General features: G+C 32.4%; 1 protein-coding gene and 1 pseudogene across 5 annotated transcripts in view; one reads left to right on the forward strand and one right to left on the reverse strand.

Annotated features, from left to right (window-relative positions):
- The window catches only part of BAZ2B (bromodomain adjacent to zinc finger domain 2B), a 294,178-nt gene that overhangs the window by 108,140 nt on the left and 172,136 nt on the right, over positions 1 to 13,902 (forward strand). The window contains exon 1 of one of the 5 annotated variants that reach the window (XM_077883358.1): positions 8,123 to 8,419. The exons of 3 other annotated variants lie outside the window; for them this stretch is intronic. The gene's annotated coding sequence lies outside the window, so the exon portion shown is untranslated. Of the gene's footprint in view, positions 1 to 8,122; positions 8,420 to 13,902 lie in introns of those variants that run through there. One more of the 5 variants, XM_077883360.1, reaches the window with a different exon arrangement.
- The window catches only part of LOC144304750 (small ribosomal subunit protein eS1 pseudogene), a 48,679-nt pseudogene that overhangs the window by 29,088 nt on the left and 5,689 nt on the right, over positions 1 to 13,902 (reverse strand).

A 13,902-nucleotide genomic window follows, 5' to 3' on the forward strand; every position in this document is an offset into this window, starting at 1 on the left:
GAACAACTCATGATTTTTGTTATAGAGCTTGCAAGTTGCCTCAAGCTATTCTTCAAATATACGCAGTGCTCTTCATCTTCTGCTTTTCAGTATATGTCTGCCCTCCACTTACGATGCCATTTTCTCCAGTTCCTCCACTTCACCATCTTTGTCTTTCAAAATACTACACACTTTCAAAGTCTGCTTTAGATGTCACCCTTCATGAAGCCTTTTCTAAAGTCCTCAGTTAATTATGCTTCCATAGGGATGCCTGGGTGGCTCAGTGGTTGAACATCTGTGGTCCCAGAGTGCTGAGATTGAGTCCCACATCAGGCTCCCGTGAAGAGCCTGCTTCTCCTTCTGCCCATGCCTCTGCGTCTCTCTGTGTCTCTCATGAATAAATAAATAAAATCTTTAAAAATAGTATTTATTACTATTCTGCTTCCATAGCTATAGTGCTTTTATGGCACTTATTATATTCCATATCTGTCTTCGCCCTCCTGGGGTGATAAGTAGAATGGTTTGTCCATTCATCTATTAATGCCCTTGTGGAACTTACCATTATGTCTTGTGTATGGTAGGCATACTATTAACTAAAAAAATTAAAGATCACCTGTGAATTAAATGTAGCTTCAGGGCAGCCCAGGTTTAGCTCAGTGGTTTAGCGCTGCCTTCAGCCCAGGCCCTGATCCGGGAGACCTGGAATCGAGTCCCACGTCAGGCTCTCTGCATGGAGCCTGCTTCTCCCTCTGCCTGTGTCTCTGCCTCTCTCTGTGTGTGTCTCTCATGAATGAATGAATGAATGAATGAATCAATCAATCAATCAATCTTTAAAAAAAAATATAGCTTCATGGGGATCCCTGGGTGGCCCAGCAGTGTAGCACTGCCTTCCGCCCAGGGTGTTATCTTGGAGACCTGGGATCAAGTCCCATGTCAGGCTCCTACATGGAGTCTGCTTCTCCCTCTGCCTGTGTGTGTGTCTCTCTCTCTCTCTCTCTTTCTCTGTCTCTCATGGATGAATAAATAAAATCTTTAAAAATAATTTAAAAATAAATGTAGCTTCACCAATTAGAACAATTTGGAGAAAGATCAATTTTAGTGAGAAAAAAATGCTTAATTTATGTAATTTTATTAATTTAAAACACCAGAGAATAAATTAAACAGTAGGTCTCTATATAGTGATCCTTAGACTGACTTTGATGAATGGCAAACTTTATATATTCAGTTTGTTTTTAGACTCTTACATACTTTCCTTAAATCAGAGTTTTTCAAACTATATTCTGAGGTAGTTCTGTTGAGATGCCTTGGCTACTGCTGGGTGCCTCCTCTGCCACAAAGAGCTGGCCTTCATTTATTTTTTACTATACTGGGCTTCCTAACAAGATTCTATTTAAGAAAGAATCCTTGGGCTTAAAAACTTAAAATAATTTCTAGGAAGTGTAAATACTTCCATTTTATCCATTTATTTAATACTTTCCAGATCTCACAAAAAAGATTATTCCTACACCCTTATTCTTTTATCACCACAATTTTAAATCAGGAGTCTATGTGAATATGAGACTTCAAGTAATTAAGCAAATGGTTTTTGAGTATGACAAGTAAATTGTTGATTCTTTGAATATTCTGCATTTTAATTGTTAGAATATCAGAAGTCACTGGAATTGGTACACAAATTTTTAGGTAGGCTGAAGAATTTTCTAGAATGATCTAGACCTTTTTAAATTTTTATGATACAAAAGATTCTGATTCAGTAGGTTTGGGCTGGAGCTTGAGAGTCTTTATTTTTAAGAAGCAACTGCAATGTTGGTGGTCTGTGGACCACACCTGAGTTGCAAGGAGCTAGATGACCTTCCAAAGCCCATCACTGCATTTTTAAATTACATCCTTTGCCTAATGAAAGTAGGTTTTCAGTATTGCCATAGACATTTGCTTAAACTGGCTTTTTTTCTCTACAATCTGATTTATATTTTGACACTTTAATAGAAATTTCTTGGCTTTTTAGGGAAATACCTTGTATATGAATTAATTATTGTTCTGCAATCAGGTGATTCTTTGCTTAAAATTGTCCTTCACAGTTTTTAAAATAGTCTGGAAAACTATTTGACTGTCAGTGGCAACTTTCAGAGAGTTTTTAAATAAGAAGCATTTAGGGACACCTGGGTGGCTCAGCAGTTGAGCGTCCACCTTTGGCTCAGGGCGTGATCTGGAGTCCCAGATCAGGCTCCTTGCGTGGAGCCTGCTTCTCCCTCTGCCTATGTCTCTGCCTCTCTCTCTCTCTCTCTCTCTCTCTGTGTCTCTCATGAATAAATAAATAAAATATTTAAAAAATAATAATAAGGAACATTTGGCTTATGTTTTTAATATAACTGAAATACTTATTGACTTTTATTTTGCAGGATATTGTTTGAGGTTGCATATTAAGGTATTATAAAAATAGAAACCTTAATTTCATTTGACTAAGGCTGTTTTAGTGTGTATAAGTATTGCTATTTTTAAAAGTTGTTATTATCATGAATTAGTAGCAATTATATACCACAGCAGGTTAGGCTGTTAATTTTATCTGTACCACACATGAATTGAAAACCTAATTGTGTAAACAGTCAACCAATAGGATGGATAGTCATTTAGTTAAATAGCTTATACTCAAAGAGATATAAATCAGTCTTGAAGTACATTAATGCTTTTTTTTAAAGGTATATAATATCAAGTACTTTCATAGTCTTTTGGGCTTTTATAGAAAATTATAATAATTAAATCATAAATTAAAATTAATAAATTTTAAAGAAAATTGTCAGAATTATTCACTTTTGATAAGTGGAAATAGGTGATTAATTTTTTAGACCAGGATAGCAGAACATTTTGGGGGGAAAATTATGATTTTAATCTAAAAGCATTATAATAATTTGCAAGTTGATAATTATATCAGCCTTACATTATTTCACTTAATAACTGTCCGTAGTAGAAATTGCTGGAGGATTTATATTATCACAAAAGTGACTTTAAGATATATTATTTTTAAGTTTCTTATTAAGTAAGCAAGCACTATTAACAAAAATGACCTTAAAATATATAAATTTTAAAAATTTCTTAAGTAAGCACTAATATTGCTATAAAAGTTGTCGTCTAGAATTTATGTCAAATGTTGATAAAAGTTTTTGTAGACCTGATCCAACTATTTCGTATGGAAATAAGCCTCCTTTGTTTCTTCTGGTAGCATCCATTGATTTTGTTTTTCCAGAGGTACATTAATAGTGCTGATAGAAGCAGAACAATTGGAATTTACATTAAAAATAAATGTGATAAAAAAAAAAGCATTACAGTATAATATTATAGTCTTGATTTTGCTTTACCAAAGTTCCGAAACCTAAAGGACAAAAATACTGACAAGGTCAAGAAAAAAATGAAAGAAAGAACAAACGATGCAAAAAGAAAATGACACTGAGGTCTTGGTTTAATACATATGTATTCCAGGTTGATGGTTGATTTCATTAGCAAATCTCATTGTTATGCAATGTCTGTTCTTCTGCAGCAAAATGAATATTGTATTCTCACAGGCACTGTGTGTATCTATTCTGTTGCAATAAATGAAAATATATATATTTGTAGCTTCCTTTGGTTTACTCTTTCCAGTTTGCTTTTTAGAAAAAGAAAGAAAATTGAATTACATTCTTTCTTTTGTTGTTAAATTTGTTCTAAAGCTTTTCAATTTATGTGATAGATATGTTTCCTACTTTTGTTCTTTAAGGTAAACAATTATAAGGTGGTTAATAATGTAACCATTTTAATTATCCTATAACTTTTAAAATGACTAGAATATAATCTTGATTGATTTAAGGTGCTAATTAACATGAGTTTCTTAAGCATATGCTTTCTCACCTTTTTAAATTTTGGGAGTGCTTTTTCTTATTGCAAGAAAAATGTTAAGCAAGTGTACATATTATGACAAATGTAAATACTGCTACCATTTGCAATAGCAAAAATTGTACATTGAGATTACTTAGATTGAGTTTTCTTAAAATAGGAAATTCAGAAATAACAAATTTTGGTGGCTACACATTGGAAAAATTCATTTAACAAGGGATTAGGCTTCATGACTGTTTGGGTGATATATATAAATTCAAATATGGATCAAACTATATTGGACATAGCTGATATAATTTTGGTCATTTTGAGGTCTGACAATTCTATAAAATCTGTTTGGTTTTTGGTAGTGTTCTCAAATGTTGTTCTTACAATTAAATTCTTTTGACCATCTTGAAAGTAGAAAAGCCTAAGGTTTGATTTAATATGGGTTGATTCCATACACCATTTAGAAATTACCTATATGCGGGGCGCCTGTGTGACTCAGTCAGTTAGGCATCCAGCTCTGGATTTCAGCTCAGGTCATGATCTCAGGGTTGAGATTGAGCCCCACATTGAGCCCTGTGCTGGGCATGGAACCTGCTTAAGATTTTCTCTCTCCCTCTCCCTCTGCCCCTCTGCAACCTCCCCTCCATCCCTACCCCCAACCCGATCCTGCCAAAAAAATTACCTATATAGTAAAAATTGGCAACTGGCTCACTTGATGCAATCCTACTAAATATCCTGATCATGGTAAACAAACATGAGCTGTAATAAATATGTACAGTTTATTAATGAATAAATTAATGTGTACTTATGGTGTTTGCATTTTATGATTCATAGTGAGTGATATAAAATCAGGTATTTCAAAATCTAGTAAGGTGGATCCCTAAAATAATTAGAGAATAATATAGAGCTAAATCAGGTGGAGAAAGGTTTTATGGCCCCAAATAGGCTCTGAGAAAGGACCATGCTGAATAAGATCTAAACTGATAATGACATGGAGAAGCAATGGGAAACAGAACATAAACCTGACATCTTTGGGAGACAGAGAAGTGACCAACCCAGCTATAATGGATGATGTGATTCGCACCATACGTAAAAATTTGCCGTACATGAAAATTGGGTTGTAGCATTGTTAAATTTTAGCAGTAGTATTCAGGCCACATATATATGGTATCTAGAGATGCTACCATTGCTAGCCTTATTTTTCTTGTAAAATGAGAGGAGAGGTATTCTGTTTATATTTATTTTACAACTGTCTTTTCCCCTTACCAATAATATAGAAAGCAAATGCTGTAAAAGCATGCAAAGATTCATGCTCTAAAATGAATGAATGCTCTAGAAACCCTAAGTCAGATTTCTTTACCATAGTTAGAAATACCAAACTGAAGAGGAATAAAAGTCATCATAGATTGGGTTTTCAGGCTGTTGGATCGAGCAGGGTTATAGAAAGTCACTAACAAAGAGAGGAACTGTTTTAAGTAAAAAAGAGAAGTTCCCTTTTAAATGTCTAGACTTACCTAACTACCAGTGTCTTCTCTTTCATCTGATGTGGAACCACAGTTATAGTTTGCATGCCCATTTTTACGTACTCATCCAGCAGAAAAACCAATATTTAGAAAATGAAGTATGAATTTGCAGTATGAAAGTGGACTGTGAATCTAACAAAAAATCCTGGGGATTGTTAGTATTTGTTTAAAAACCCAGATTAGATAAATTATCGAAGCTTTCTTAGCAAGATGGCTTATTTTCTGGGTAAATTTCCTTTAGTTATGACCTCAGCTTCCACTGAGGAAATGTTAAAAGAAACTTTCATGTAAAATTCGTTATTTAATTTCTGCAAAGAAGCTGTTGAAAAAAATTATTGTATTGTCCAGTGATACATTATTTGAAAAATATAAAAGAAATATCTCTCAATTCTGAGTATTAGGAAAAGCTCTGGTGCTGGTTTGTAAGATGTCTTATGGAGAATTAAAAATTTTGTAATTTGGTCGTTTCCCACTTGACTTTTATTGCTGGGAAGTTCAGAGCTGAACCCCCTACATATTAGAATCATCTTGTGGAAGGCCTTATTATAGGTGTTTCTGTTTCTTGCTTCCTCTTTATTTTCTCTTTATGCATATTAATTTATATTTTGAAAGCATGTGTTCTACTATTCATATTTCTCTAAGTCACATTGAATTATTTTGGAATAAAAAGGCTATAAATAACCATGTAAAGCTTACTTATTGCTAGCAGAAGACAAGCAATAAAAGCAGGAACCTTCCTTCCTCCTTGTGTCCCCTCCCCTGCCCCCTCTCTTCTTTTTGTATGAATTTCTTAAGTCATGGATGACTAATCTCTGTGGTTTCTTAGACTTGCCAGGGAGTGGGGGAGTCCTTTCTGAAGCTTTTTGCCCATTTGCTCGTATAGTTACTTTATTGTGCTAGGTGTGCCCTACACACGAGTGCCTGACTTAAGAGAATAAGTAGGGCTGAAATACATCCTAGAGGAGGAAAACGTGCCTTTTTCACATATGTCAGCTCAGAGGGGGTCTTTTTCTAACTCACAGGGTATCATATATATTTCCTTGGTTTTTGTCCCAGCCCTTTCAGCTGAATTATAAACTCTTAATACCAAACCTTGCTGATTGTTGAAAAAGCCACCATGAATGAAACAGAATTTCAGATTTATTTTATCATTATCCTCTAACTCTGATATGTTATAGGAAACTAAGATAGTCTTGAATCTTTGAAATAACAAATAATAATTTTCTAATTTAAAATTTAGTTTTGTTTTGGTATATGAATTACAGTCAAAGCTACATATTTAGCAGGAATTATATCTTAAATTTTCTATAAAAGAAATATTAGGGCTTTGTTTTGCATTACAGACAACTGTAGAATATTTTAATTATTTCATTTGACCAAGAAATGCAGCTGGAACTGAACTGGACCTGGAACTATAACTCTGTAGTCATAGTTTTTTTAAAATTTGTTATTTCATGTCATTGTAGTAAAGGTGGTGATTAGTGAGTTGTGTTAATATTTAATATTGAATACACACTCCTTTCAAACGACACATATTGTTTGTAATGAGACATTTTCTGAGATTCTTTTCTCTTGTCACTAGAGTTTTCTCTACTTGGGTGTTCTTTTTGTTATTAATTTTATTGTCACTTTGTTGTGTTTTCTCTTTTAGTACAATAGAATTTTATTTCACAGAGTAAATAAGATTTAAGTAATGTAACATAACGCCTTGATTATGTTGTAAAAAGGCCATTAAAAGTTCTTTGCGTTAAAATTAAAGCATTCTGTGTTTCTAATAAGACATAGATACATGGCCTTAGTATATATAGAATTAAGATAAATGCAGTTTTGTAGATTAAGATTTAAAAATCTTAAATATTTTTAAAGTAGTGAATTAGTTTATCATTTTGACAGAGTATATGTGTTTGCTTTATACCCTTGTTTTATACCCTTAACTTAAACACTCATTCATTTATACTAGAACTTTCAGAGAAGGAAAAAAACCCAGCAATTTGGGGGAAAAAAAAAAAAACTAAGGACAAGAAAACTTAGTCTTCAAACTAACAATATATTTTTAAAGATGCTCACAAGTAAATATTGTTCAGTTTTGTTTTCTTTTGAAATATGAATTTTAAAGGATCCTGGGAAGAGCTTCAAGTTTTATAAACTTTTTGATTCATATAATTGAGGTTTTTTTTTTCAAACACTGCCACATAAATTATAAAGCAGTATTTTTGCAGGAGCTTGCCCTGATAAAAATAGGCTTATGCTTTGAATAAAATTTAATTTTGGCTTTTAATTATAACTCAGAAACTTCTTTTATCTACTTTCATGAAGCAGTTGAAATTTAAACACTTTTCCTTATATTTAGCAGATTTTTTGAACAGTTATTCTTAGTTTAGTTTTTTTTTTATACCTTATTAGCATTGCCTCGTTTCTTTACAATTTACTTGCCAGAAGTAATTTTTAAAACCTACTTAAACAGATTCGTTTTTCAAGCATTCCTTATTATAAACTGTGTGCCTATGCCTGTCAGGAATAAACCCTCCTTAAAAAAGGGAAGAAAGACTGAACTCTTTATTGTCTGTTTTGACGGTAATAAAATGAAGAAAAGAACGATTACTTAGACATCAACCTCACCTGGCTTAGTTTTGTCACGTGAGCATTCACGTTTACTGGTGATCTAAGTGCTCCACCTGCCTTTCAGTTTGTTTACCAGGAAATCAAGATGTGTAAACTGCAGGAAGTACTATTTGACCCTCTCCGACAGTATCTCATTACAATAATTGCTAATCTCTGAATAAGACAGCCATGTTTTGTGAGTAACTGAGAGAGAGAGGTTGTGTTAGGTAGATTTTAGGTGTTTCAACAAACAGAGCATTGTAAATGCTTACTTGGATTATGTTTTCATGATAGCTTTTGATAAAAGACATGTGGTGACCTTTGGGGTCAGCAAAGCTAGGACACAATAGTAGGTATTCTTTCATTCCTTTTAACTGAAAAATATCACGGCTTGTTGTTTTGGAGTGCTGTCACTGCTCTGAATCGAAAGGATAATGGCTACTTCCTGATTAAACCCACTCTCCACAGTAAGCTGTTAATGTTATACTGTGTGTGTTTTTCTCTTGTAAATGCAATAGTATTTGATGTTTTCTTTACTTTTTATCTTTGTCTTTTCATAGATATATCTATATAAATATATCCTGAAGTTTAAGTTTACAATTAGAGTAGAAACTACTGGTTTAAGTTTGGAAAATTTCTTTTAATGAAAAGTATTTCTTTTGGTAGCAACCATCTCATATACTCATTGTAGATTTTTGGTTGAAGAAATTGGCTTTTAAAAAAGACATTGAAATGATAAATTATATTGAACTGTCACTTTCTTGGCTAAGGAAAATGTTTAAAATAACATGTGGTAAATCAGATTAATGTTTTCAGGGAATATTTGACTAAAGTAATTTTATTTTTGTTTCGTAAATTTCACAAATCTATTTACGTTTATCATACTTATTGTTGATAATTGTTTTAATTATTAAATTAAGTTATTGTTCTTAAATTAGTTAAGAAATCCTTGTGATGTAAAAACAGTATTAAGTACTTGGAATATAAGAAGAGAATAATGAGCTGCTTAGTTTTAATCCTAAAGCTGGCAGTCACTCCATCTGTGGTCTTGGGACAATCATTTAAACTGCTTACCTCAGTTTTCTTGTCTGCTGTCCATGTGAGTGTTAAGTAAAATGTGTATGTTTGTTTATTTCTTTATATTAGTACAAACTGTAAAGAAAATTAGTTTTTACAAGTATTTTATAAAATGGAGAACTGACTCCAGAGATAGAGTAGGAAAACATTTAGGAGTCACAGTAGGCAGGGAAATAATATTTTTCTGTTATAAAACAATAGAAAAATTATTTTTATTATAAAACAAGAGAAAATAGGGTTTAAAATAAACATCATACAATTGGCCTTTTAATTTGGACAGAATTGTTAGTTTTGCTCAGTTGAAAATATAACATTACCAAAATATTATTGTTGGATACATGACTGAAATGAAAAGTGAAAAGCTTGGAGGTGATTAGTAAAGTGTCATAAATGTACTTAAATCTTTTTCTCAAAAGTCTTACTTCTGGAAATGAAATTATTCAGAGCAGAGAGAAGAATGTGTGTATATTTTAAAGGCCTATAAGTGTAGTTCATCTAAATAGTAAGATACTTGATTTTTAAACTCTAGAATTAGGTACCCTGGCCATATAAAAGAAAATATATTATTAAATTATTAAACATAGAAAGCAATTGCCAAAGATAGTTATAGAACCTAACATCCAGAAATATTTTAAAATATTCTGAAATAATAAAAATATAATACTTTTATTGAGAGAATTAAGAAACTGTTTTGCAAAATGCTTCACAAAGTTATTTTAGATAAATAATTTTTAATATAAATCATTGGTGCTTTTTAGGATATTCTAAAGATTATGTTTAGTGAATATTTTAGTTTAGTCAAGTTATTGAAGTAGGACTTAAAGTAGTAGTTCTATTTAATTTGTAATAAGAAGTAATAGATGTCAGTTATTGACTGCATAATATATATATCAATCACTGGGCTGATTTTCTTGTAGGAGATACAGACTTTTACCTTTACCCTTTTAGAGTTCCTTGTGGCTGGGCCTGAAAATTAAATAGACTTTTAAGGTAGATCAACATGAGAAAAGCATACAGATTTACTTAATAAAAGTTTTGCGTGACATGGAAGTCTGCATAAGGAATGAAGATCCAAAGAAATGGCAAAACCTATTTGTTTTATATTAAGTTGAATAAAGAGAGACAGTTATGGAAAAGTGACAAATTATGTACAGAGGCTAAAGGGAGAGAATTATTTTTAACAGTCTGTGTAGAATTATCACAGTTTCAATTTTTGTCCTTGATGATAAGAATGTTACTTTCCTTCTGGTATAGAAGGACATCTTTCATAGAGGAATTACATTTTTTGCTTTTAAGAAAAAGAAGGAAGATCAGAATGTTTTTTCCTTATATTTGCTATTTTTCAAAGGCCTTTAACTCAAAATAGTCAATATGCTAGAGTGGCACGTTCTGAATTTTTTCACTATTACCTGCTTTTTATATTCATGGGAATCATATGAGATTGAGATATCATCACTACTCCACTTTTTACTAATAAGGAAATAGTTGTAGGAAATTTAAATAATTTCAACAGTGTTTTATAAGTGCCAGACCCAGACCAAAAACACAGTATCCAGAACTCAGTCTTCAGTGTTATGCCTTTAAGCATTGTGTTTATATTTTGGAGATAATAAAGGTGCTTACATCTTGATTTAGATAGGTTTATTTTTTTCATCAATAAATTAAATAATGCAGAGTACTTACTAAGTGTCAGGCACTCTAAGGAAGTGCCAGCACTACTAATAGAAAGTAAAATAAAACTCCTGTGTTTCAAGAAATTTAAAGTAGTTTAGTTGAAAAGACAGAAAATTTTTCTAACAGCTATTACAGTACCCTGTGATACTGATATAATAGTGGCCAGAGCAGGATGCTAAAGGCAACACAGGAAGTGCCTAATGTATTCTTTGATTCACATATTTTATTTGCATTTTTTGGTGCTATTCTAGGTGCATGAGATGTATCAGTAAATAAAACTTCCAAAGTTCTCTGCTTTTGTGGAATGTATAATGGGGGTGGAGATAAACAATAAACATGATAAATGAAGTACATAGCACATTTGAAGTTGTCAAGTTTAATGGAGGATAGAAAAAGTAGAGCAGAATAGGAAGGCTGTGGTGATGATGGGTTGCAGAGGTTGAAGAAGGATTTATAAAGATGGTGATAATTGAGCAAGGACCAAGGAATTGGTTAGCTCTGTGGAAATCTTTGGGAAGAGCCTTCCGAACAAAGGGCTTGAGGCAGTAACATGCCTGGTATGTTCAAAGTAATGAACAGAGAGACCAGTGTGATTGGAGCAGAGTGAGGGAGGAGAGTAAAGGAAGTATTGACAGAGGTAATGGGTGGAAGGGTTAGATCATACAAGGCTTTACAGACCCTAGAATGACTTCAAGGAGCCATTGCAGGGCTATCAGTAAATCTGGCTTATACTTTTGAAGGATCATTCCAGTTGCTGTGTTGAGATTAGACTATATAGGGAGGCACTGTCCACTAGTTAAAAATCTCATAGCGTAATCTAAGTGACTGAAGTTTGATAGAAGTCAAATTCTGGATTTTTTTTTTTTTTAATTCTGGATGTTTTTAAGGTACAACCAAAAAGGCTTTTGATGGATTGTATCTGGGATATGAGAAAAAGAGAAGACAAAACGACTCTAAGATTTGGCTGAGAAACTGGGAAAGATGGTTTTGCCATCAGCTCTGAGATGGGAAAGGTATTTAGATGGAGCAACTTTGGGACAGAGATGAGCAATCAGGACTTTCGTTTTGGATGTGGTAGATTTTTAAGTGTCTAGTAGATGTACAAGTAGAGATTAAAGAAGGCTTTCCAGAGGAGATGCCATCTAAATTGAGGCTAAAGAATGAATTGGTCAAACAGGTGCCTTATAATGAGATTAAAAAACATCCTTTATACACTTACATGAATCTTGGCATTTTCTACTTTACATATTTACAAACTACAGAGTAACAGCTAAACATCTAAAAAGTCATAACATTTTTAAAAGAAGTAAAATTATTTCAAAGGACAATTTATTCTAGATAGTTAAATTTTCAGAGCATTTCATTAGCTACTATATTAATGAGTTGTACTGGGTGCTATTACAAACGTTGATTCTCACCATAGTGCCATAAAAAATTATTTTTCCCATTTTACACTTGGAGAAACTGAGTCTGAGGGAAATTAAAATTGCCTGAGGTCACTGATATATTAAGTGATGGGTCTGCATTCAAATATAAATGTTTAGTTTCTATTGTCTATGATCATCATTTTAAAAAATATATATTAAGCTTTGTAAAACTTTAAACTTTTGTTTAAGATCTCAGGGAGTTTTCTTTTTTTTTTTTTTTTTCTTTTTTGTTATCTTTATTGTAACTTTATAGTGATACTCTTGGGACATAAGGCTTATAGAATCTCCATCATAGAGTTAAGCCGTTTGTTGGGGAGGTTTTTTTTTTTTTTTTCAATATCTGCACAACTTTCAATACAGTTACCTATTACAGACAGTTCCTCCACTCTTAGCTCTACCCCCATGCGTCGCCCTTAATACATGTTTAGAAAATTACAGCTACTATTATCATCATCTTTATCCCTCTTTCTAATATGCTGTGACCTTGAGAATCACAATCCAAGCTTGTTGGAGTCTTTTGTACATTATAAAACCTCAGAGATTAAGGGCAGGAGGACATTTTAATTAATAAAGAATGAGTTTAACTCCTGTATTTATCTGATGGAAACCCATTTTTGTTTCTTTTCCTTTAATGGCTGCTTTCTGGGGAAGTGAATTTGATAAATAGCTGTGTTTCTGACTGGAAAAGCAATCTTCTCTGAGATGTCAGTGGATATTTTCACTGGAAAAGTGAATATAAGTCATTCTATTTCAGTAGGAAATAGAAACATAGTTGTTCATTGTAACAGATTTACTTTTAGGTAATGATGCTATACTTTAAGAACTTAAACATTTGCCTTTAGATCAAAATATAATTTATGTAATTTATGATATGTTTTCAAAAACACATTCAAGAGAAGGCCATTCACACATTCTGCAGGAAATAAATATTTTAGGGATCCCTGGGTGGCGCAGCGGTTTGGCGCCTGCCTTTGGCCCAGGGCGCGATCCTGGAAACCCCGGATCGAATCCCACATCGGGCTCCCGGTGCATGGAGCCTGCTTCTCCCTCTGCTTGTGTCTCTGCCTCTCTCTCTCTCTCTCTCTATGTGACTATCATAAATAAATAAAATTTAAAAAAAAAAAAAAAAAAAAAAAAAGGAAATAAATATTTTAACAAAAGCATTTTGCACATTTTGAAAAGCATCAATGAAAAAAAACAAAACAAAACTCCACTGTGGATTAAAATAGCCTATAAGCCTAACAGGTTATTTTAAGCATATACTAAGGACATAAGTAGGAAATTTACCTAGTCTTTATATTTCTTTTATGTAACTATATGGCTTTGTTCCAAGTGCACTGTTTTATACATTTCTCAAAATTTTATACTATTTTTTCACAGGAACAAAAATATTTATCCTTCCTATTTCTTTTTCTAAAGTCTTCCTTCTCCTTCATTTTATACCCCAAATACTTATGTATGATATATTTTAAGACTATTGTGATTATTAAATGAGATTTTGCATAAATAAAAATTATGGTTGGCTCTTGTAACTATATTATTTGAATAATCTCATATTTTAGTTAATTCTGTTTAGGATTAGATGTATAAATCCTAAATGTATCTACTTAGGCATAAAAAATACTAGTATATGTGTTAAATGTTTGTATATTCCTCATCTATTTTGTTTTATTTTTTATTTGGACTGTGTCTTTAATTCATTTGGGGAAAAAGAAACACAGTCAGTCAGAACTTTTTCTGGTAAAAGTATTCTATTGCCTATTTTTAATAAT

This window comes from Canis aureus, chromosome 34, assembly GCF_053574225.1.
Source record: "Canis aureus isolate CA01 chromosome 34, VMU_Caureus_v.1.0, whole genome shotgun sequence".
Classification (NCBI taxonomy): Eukaryota; Metazoa; Chordata; class Mammalia; order Carnivora; family Canidae; genus Canis; species Canis aureus.